Raw genomic sequence first — 6,061 nt, 5'->3', positions numbered from 1 at the left:
GCCCATAAATATAAGTATTTTTTCTGAACCATGTGAGAGGAAGTTGAAGATACCATGCTTCATTATCCTTAAATACTTTGATGCATATTTCCTAAGAATGAAGACAGTCTCATATAATCTCAATAAAAATATAAAAACCTAATTATATAATCCACCAATCCTATCAAATTTCATCAATTGTCTCAATGATATGCTTTTTAATCATTTGTTTTTCTGATCCAAGACCCAATTTAGGAACTTAACTTAAATTGCATTGACTCTTGGGGCGCGTGGGTGGCTTGGCCGGTTAAGCGTCTGACTTCGGCTCAGGTTGTGAGTCGGTCCGTGAGTTTGAGCCCCATGTCCAGCTCTGTGCTGACAGCTCAGAGCCTGGAGCCTGTCTCAGATTCTGTGTCTCCCTCTCTCTCTGCCCCTCCCCTGTTCATGCTCTGTCTCTCTCTGTCTCAAAAATAAATAAACGTTAATTTTTTTTTTTAAATTGCATTGACTTTCTATCTCTCTTTAGTCTCTTTTAATCATTAGTAATTAGTTAGCAAGTCTTTGTTCTCATAGCACTGACATGCTTGAGAAATATATGGAGAACGTTTTTAAAAATAGCTATCAGTGTATATTTTCTCATATTTATTCATAGTTAGATTCAGGTTATGCATTTTTGGCAAGAAAACTACACAATGATGAGTTCTTGTCAATATATAATTTTAGGAGACATGTGACTTCAGTTTATCTTATCAGTGGTCCTAATATTAATTCTTAATATGATATCTGCTAGGTTTCTCCATTCTTAAGATAATATTTTTTCCTTTTATTTTTAATAAGAAATTTGTAGGATGCTATACTTTATGAGTATGCAAATAATCTGTCTTTCATCAAACTTCTATCCATACATTGTAGCATAATTCTTGTTTGAATCAGTTATTACCATGATAATTACAAAAGAGTAATTTACTATTCCTTTATTCCTTCTACATTTACTAGTTGGCATTCTACTTCAAGAGAAAGTTTCCCCTTCGCCGTGTGTGTGTGTGTGTGTGTGTGTGAGAGAGAGAGAGAGATCACTATGGATTCAAATATTTTATTCAATGGCTTATAATCTGTTGCTATCATTCTTAATTGTCCCAGATGTAGACAGTGTGAGTCACTTCAGGTTGGCTCGTGTGCCCTTTTGATATGTTCCCATCAGGTTTTAACCATTTCCTTATTATTTTACACAAGAAGATGTTCCAAGTTCATCATGTACTGCCCCCAGCCACAGAATCAGCTGAAGAGCCCAGTTCCTTGGCATTTAGAAATTATTTTCTGAACATTAGGTGTGTTCATGACAGCAAGTTTAAAAAACACACACACACATAATTATGAAATGATTCATCAGTGTATAATAATCAGTTAGTAAGTGATCATTATTCAAAGCCTGGATCTTAGAGTTTACAGCATCCATGAGATGTGTTGACAGAAATGACATCTCAAACTGTCTCCTAAGTTTATTTCCCTGTAATGTAGCAGCAGGAATGTTCACATTAATACACAGAAATGCTATCTCATTATATTCATTTAATGAGTTCCTTTGTTCCTCAGTTTTTCACCATTTCATATCTGCCCTTATCTATTTTCCAGGACATGGTAAGTCTTAAATAAACTTCTCTTAACTCCTTGGGGAAAAAAGCACCATGCAGAAATCAAAAAATTCTGGCTAATTTCGTTTTACTTAACAATTGCCAATAAGTTACTCAAACCTCCTGTGAATCTCGTGGCTAATGTGTACTGATGCTTTGAAATGAGGCAAAAGCAAATTAGTAAGTCACACGAACCAGCCAGTGTTCCCACAGTAACAGACATATTGTCAAATTGAAGTTTAATTCATTAGTTCTATAAATGGGAGGGTAGAGAAAGAAAAAGAAACACATTCTCTAGAGTTTTCACAAGCAGCCAGCAGGTGGCAGAATACTACAAACAGTGGACTTGGCTGAGCGGTTTGAGCATCATTTAAAACTGAAATGGTGAGTGTGGGTTTTTGGTTTGTTTTCTTTTCTTTATAAAACCAATTCCAGAATATTTTGATGTTTTTATTTTTAAGAAAAAAATAAGAACAAAAAAACTCTGCCACTTATTCCTCTAAAAATGAAATCAAGTAATGTCAAATGATACTTGGTATTTTAATAACAAAAGCCATATACTCAGAAATAGTCACCTTTGTTATTCCAGTAAGCCATTAAAATTGTATCATGTCTATGGTGTACAATAAAAGAAATACTGGGAACAAGTTTTACTTCAAAATTTTAGTCTGCTTGAATCTAAAATTTACATATAGTTAGAATTGTAAGATCATCTTCTTAACTTCAAATATTTTTCACACACACGTAAGTAAAACGTATGTGCAAGAATTAATAACCAATGTAATTTTGTACAAATTCATAAGATGAATCTATATATCTATAGATGACTCTATATAGGCCTGAAAAGAAAATTGCTGTGTCTCTCTGTATATTTGTATTAAATCTATAGGAATCCTAGAGAAAGAGTGAATAATTACATTTATTTGGATTATAGATTTCCAGGTCAAATTTTTTGTTTAGTATTTTTATGTTATTATTCCTCATGCAATCCTGTTTATTCTTTACCTTAAATAGAAGCTCAACACTTAGACGACAATTAGTTACAAAATTTAAATATACAATAACCAACTCTCTAAATAATCCATTGCTGTTGGTCTAAAAGAATTGTCCTAAAATGGACGCTCATTGATTCCTGGTGATTTATTCTAGACAACACTTTCTAGATTTTGTACACCGTTTATAGGTTTTTTTGATCCCTTGATTTAAGGGGCTTTTGTGACACTGAATTTTCTTTGCGATTGTATAGAGGAAATGTAAATGAAAGCACACTTTCAATGTAGAGTGCAGGGCAGAGGGTTTCAAAACACAGCACAACTGGGTATTTAGGACTCTGTGGTTTGGCGGTAAAAAGTAGAAATTAGAGAATCTAAAAGTAAAGCCTGGTAAGCAATAGTGTTCTTAATTCAAAGATAAAGATAATCAAATGCTGAGGAATCTTCAGTGATTTGTGTGTGCTTCCTACTGCTATTGTGTGTTGGATGTCGTTTTGGGAACATCTGGCTTAACCTTGTAATCTCTAGTTCACACTGTGTATTTGAAAAAACAAAGGAGCGTTTTTCTTAAATATTGCATTTGCATTTTCACTTACAAACTTCTGGAGGTACTTGGCATGTGTTCCTTTGTGAACTTACGTTTTTACTTTCTTGCCTGGATCTCTTTTTTGGATGCTCTACTTAACTATTTCCCCAGACTTCTCTATACTGCACTCTAAGCAAATCAATCCTTTAAGTGGGAAAATACTATTTGAGGGGACATTCTTTCACTCAAGGAATGAAGACTAGTTCTTTAAAAGGGTTACCTTTCATCAGTCATTTCTATAGTCGCTTCTTTTTTCTGTCTTTCCTTATTTTTTAAAATCAAAAAGCTACATATGTTGCCTTAACTCTTGGTTGGTCTGTCGGTGACTGCTGCCCTGTTGACGTTAGCAGCCTAAATATAGAAATGTGCATATAGCTCGCATCAGCTCCAGTATCATGCCTTGTTTCTATGGAAAATACACGATTCAACTTAATTACATAATCTGTCGTTCTCTAAGACAGGGCTTCCAACAGGGCCAAACAATTCTAAAGCAGGTTCGTCTCTTTTTTAAAGAGGGCTAATCAGAAGGGATTTGTGATACTGAAATCACTAAGAGGTAATTATAAATGATTTTGTGCAATTCAGAAATGAAAAATTCCTCCCCAAAGCCCCAAATCTTTGGGTCTATTTTGTTGTAAAATAATGGAAGTTTGTGCTTCACTTACCTATCATGCTAATGTTATGCCTGGATTTCTTTAATGCCAAAAATGAAAATATGTTCCTATAAAGAAAGATGAATGGATTCCAAGTGACAATAAGAAATGACATGTAATATACTTCTTGAAGCAGAAATTTTCACGATGATGAAAGACAAGGGAATTTATTCCGTGAAAATAATATTAATGATGGGTTTCAACACTGATATTTTTCATTGTTTCTTTACAATCATAGAAGAAAAACATTTTCCAGAAAACTTTCCATAGTCTGTTGACATGCACATCAATTTTTGCTGTTAAAGTAGAAACTAGTAATTACATTTTTAAAAATGACACTCTGGTAATTATATATTTTAAATATGAATCCTGATGTTTAATTAGGTCATATGACTGTAATATCAGCTTGCATTAGCAGCAGATTATCAAATCCTAGCAATTCATCCCATAGAGAAATAAAGAAGAAAAGGCTGCTATAATTGTGAGATTTAAATAGAATAAGCCATAATGCAGTACAATATTCTTTAAATATTTTAATGTTTACTCATGTTATTGAGTAATGAAATTTATCATCATGGCGTATTCTTTGTAGATAATTACTGTGGTAGCAGTAAGCACATAGGAAGGAGCTTGGTGTTTTTTTCCAGGAAAGCTTTCAAATTAGGCTTAGAGCAGAATTCAAAATGTATATTTGAAAATGGTTTTGTGTATTTTCAATATGCATATGTATATGGTATTAGTTTTTTTTTTTCTGAAACTAGTTACATTGTGCTTGGATATTCAGTTAAGCAATTTTTATTTTTTAACCTATATCACAAATCTGCATTTTATTAGCTCTTACTTTCACTTTTTTTCTAATTTTCATTGATAAATAATGCAGTGCAAATAAAACCCATTTTTATCATATGTATCTATCATTTGCAGTCAATTGTTTCTAAAACACTTAACTATATGCCTATATTTTCTATCTTAATGTTTCAGTTTGAATTTATTACAGTGCATTCAGGGTTTTTGTTAATTTGTGTTCTAATTCCTCCTTGCTTCTCTAAATAGCACTGACTGGTATTTAGTTTCATTTTTTTGCCACAAACACAAAAATCATAATAGATTTAATAGAGAATCTTAATACAACACTCTTTTGGTTGTATTTTTCTCAGTAAAGAGATACCTTTACAGTGTATATGTTGCTCTTCTATGATGCCTTGTGGAACTTCATTCCATAATATTACATTCTCCCTCCAAAATTTGCTCTTTAAGATATAACTGAATTGTTAAGTAGCTACTACAAAATTTATTTGTATAGGTTTAATGAAACAAGTGTTTTTAAGTACTTCTACATTTTAGAGTCTCTTTATAATGTGTCTAATGATTTATACAGCTAAAACAACTTGAGTACTTTTCCATTTCGCCCATAAAAGCTAGGATTTCCCATATATAGGTGCCTTTACTACTCAAGAAGCCTGCTTGAAATTGTTCCACACATTGTCCTGGATGATGCTACCAGAATTTTTATTTAAAACGTCTTCCTTTTTTTTCTCCTTGCAGGCATATCTGCTATAATTCATAGCTATAAACATATATTTTGTAATGAGAGCAAAAGTCTCTCTGAATGACAAAAATCTAAAACTGCTTGTGTGGATCTGAGGATTAGATATTCTTTTATTTTATGGGCAAGAGAAAAGAGATTGCTTTTATCGCACACTTTGTCTTTTTGTGTTGACTAAAGCAGCTAATTGTATTAAAGGCAGTGACCAGATGTGTGCGCTAACATTACTGTATTTATAAACAATATTTGGTGCTTTTGATTCACCCTAAAGAATCTATTTCCTAACACTAGAGGTCATTTTAGCTTGTGTGAATATTCTAAAATACTTCGTTTTAATAAAACAGAAGGTTCGGAATATGACACTTCTTAGAAGAGTGCTATCCTTGAAAAACATTTTCCTGGGCTCAGATCCCTAAATTTTTCTCCTAGTTGGACTGTGAGTAGATTCTGTTACTTTATCTAATTTGGAAACTATTAAATGAAAGAATGCTTTGAGTTTCTTATCTAAAGTTCATTTTTGTTAATTCTAAAATATCCCGGCTACTTCACAGGCCTGGTACTTTATCTCGTGTTTTTGCCTACGGTAATTACTTTAAATTTTATCGACTTTTGGATTTGCTATTCCGTTTCTTTAAGCTTTTACATTCCGATCCTCCTCAGCCACAGTGAAAGTC

The sequence above is a fragment of the Panthera pardus genome, unplaced genomic scaffold (assembly GCF_024362965.1).
Source record: "Panthera pardus isolate Hobbes unplaced genomic scaffold, ASM2436296v1 HiC_scaffold_11, whole genome shotgun sequence".
Classification (NCBI taxonomy): domain Eukaryota; kingdom Metazoa; phylum Chordata; class Mammalia; order Carnivora; family Felidae; genus Panthera; species Panthera pardus.
Note: the sequence above shows the minus strand (reverse complement) of the source record.